The sequence below is a fragment of the Etheostoma spectabile genome, chromosome 21, assembly GCF_008692095.1.
Source record: "Etheostoma spectabile isolate EspeVRDwgs_2016 chromosome 21, UIUC_Espe_1.0, whole genome shotgun sequence".
NCBI lineage: Eukaryota > Metazoa > Chordata > Actinopteri > Perciformes > Percidae > Etheostoma > Etheostoma spectabile.
The window spans coordinates 21,135,341-21,138,170 of NC_045753.1; positions in this window are offsets into that span (position 1 = coordinate 21,135,341).

Sequence of the window (2,830 nt, forward strand, 5' to 3'; positions counted from 1 at the left end):
ACTTGACATTGTGTAGTTTGAGAATTGATGGAACTGAAATGATCAGCAAACAACAAACACACACTTTTTGTGGCACTGCTTGCTGCGGATAGCAAAATAGCAACATGCTTTTTCTCATACGGATCCAGTCTCTCTGATGCAGGTCGGCCCCTCTATTTTTCTGTCTCTTACTCTCTGCTTCAGCTATTGTGCGCCCCTCAGAATTCACACTAGACTCTCTTACTCTTCCTCACTCACACACAAACACACACATATTATTCCTTCCTTGGGGCTGTCTGACTCCAGCATGAAATCAATTTCGGAGCCTGCACCCTCCCACCAACCCGTCTTCAGCGCCCATTTTCTCTCACCATGAAGCGAGACCGTTGCTGTGCCAGCTTGTGCTCCCCCCTCTCAACTTAATGCCCCCATCCCCGTCCCAGAATCCTTCAGAACTGTGCCTTCGTGGCGCCCGCCATCGTCATCCTGTCTCCCTTCATTCCTTGCCATCACCGTTAAAAATATCTTGCTATCGTTGTGCCATATGTCCCAAGTTTGGTCTGTACAGATAAGTAATATAAATGCATATTTTAAATATATTTTTAAAATAAATGAAAACGTAACACACAGATAGCTCAGACCACACACTGTGAATCCGCAAACTATGTTTCACTGTCACCCTGAGCATGCTGTTTTACGACCTGTATGTGTGGAGTACCTGTATAAATTCAAAGACTTACTTAGCTGTTTAATAAAAAAGCTCGCCTTTGATCATCAAAATGCACGAGCAAGGCTTAATGGCAACCCATTAAAAGTCCACATAAAAAAATTGAAGCTTAACAACAGCTTGGCAACGTGAAAGCAGCATGAAAAGCTTTGGAATCCCGAAATTTGTATGAAGTGACAAATAGTGAGCAAGTTAAAAGAGAGATGGACGTACAGAGGTGCGGCAGCACGGCTTTTATCACTGTTATTCACTGCGCCGACGCACACCGCTCCTTCCTAATCCGCACTGACAGGTTTCATCATCGGAGGAGGTGGGGACGATGGAGGACTGGAGGGAATTGCTAGAGGCGGGGGACTTTCCTCCGCTCTCTCTCCCCAGTGGCGGTGCACCCCGAGCGGCCGCAGCCAGGGCCACCAAGGCCCCCTTTGTGCCAGTTATCACCAAGTGGTGAGTGATGGCGCCGCGGCCTCCCGCTCTCAGAAAAGAGAACGGGGTTAGGAGGGGATGGGGGGAGGAGGTGACGAGGAGAAGGTGCACAAGAGGAGTAGATTGGAATGTTCCCAGAAGAGACAGAAAGAGAAGAAAAGAAATGAAAGAAAAAGAAAGGGGCTGTTTGAAGGGGATGGGAGTTGTATCATCTGCGGGTGTCTCACAGGTGCACCACAGGAGGAATGTGCTTTGCTGTGATGACTCAATAGCGCTGAAACCATCAATGAAATGACAAAAGGGAAGAAAAAAAAAACGTCCTAAAGGTGTGGAAATGGTCAGGATTTCACTCATTGTCTTTCTAGTTCATCTCATAACCTTGTTTTATTTGACAGGGTCCCATTTAACAAGCTGATGTCATCCAGGCACTAACTAGGCTCGCTGCGTGTTTCCTGCTATGATTTCATGTCTCAGTTACGCTTGCTGAGACGCGGCCGCCGAGCACTGACTGACGGACAAACGTCTAGACAATGAGCAGACGTTGAGACACATCTGAGTCGCTGCAGATCTTGGGAACTGCCCAGACGGGGAAACGGGTCAAAGGTCAGATTATCCCCCACCCCCACCACTGCTCCTCTCTCTCCTCTTCTCTCCTCTCCCAGCCTTCTCCCACGCTCCCAAAATCACTAACACACCTGTGTCCTCACTAGCACCCAGGTCCCTTTTCACCCCTGTCTCTGTCACACACACACACACATACACACATAAGCATGCATACACACAGATACCAGTGTCACAGACATCTCTCTCTCTCTCTCTCTCTCTCTCTCTCTCTCTCTCTCTCTCTCTCTCTCTCTCGCTCTCTCTCTTCACACAAGCATTCCCTTCCCCAGCTGCCTGTGCACCTGGGCTGGCAGCTGTCATCGCCGTGGTAACTGGCATACAGCTGGCTGTGTCACTATCACCTGGCTCATCTGCCTCTGAAAGAGAGAGAGTGAGAGACAGAGAGAGAGAAGTAACAGAAAAGGGGAAGAAAGATTGAAAAGGCAGAGTGAAAAGAGAGCAAAGGTGTTTGTGAGTGAGATAAAGGAGGGGAGACGGGGAGAAAGAAAGGACAAAAGGATTCTTACGCTATGGAGAGACAGCGAATATGAAACTGAGAGACACAAATGTTAACAGAGTAAAGGATTAGCTTCAAAACAAAATAACCAGGATATATGTTCTCACCTCATGCGTTCTACAAGAACGTTTTTGTACTTGAATTGATCTATGCTAAAACCATTTAAATTAAGTTTTTTGCAACAAAAAAAAAAGATTTCAGAATTTTTTGTAAATCTATTAGAACATTGACACAAGTATCCAGGCCTCCCTTGTCTCTTGATCATCTTTGCGATGTTTCTACACCTCTATTGGAGTTCACTTGAGGTGAATTCAACTGATTGGACATGATTTGGAAAGGCACACACACCTATCCATAAAAGATCTCAGAGTTGACCGTTCTGTCGGGCTAAAAACCAAAAGTCACGCCATGAGGTAAGAAGAACGGAGAGATTGTGGCAAGGCATAGATAAGGGGAAAGCTACAAAGCATTTCTGTTGCATTGAAGGTTCTCAAGAGCACAGTGGCCTCCATAAATCTTAAACGGAAGAAGTTTGGAACAACCAGGGGCCTGTTGCACGAAAGTAGAATAAAGATATC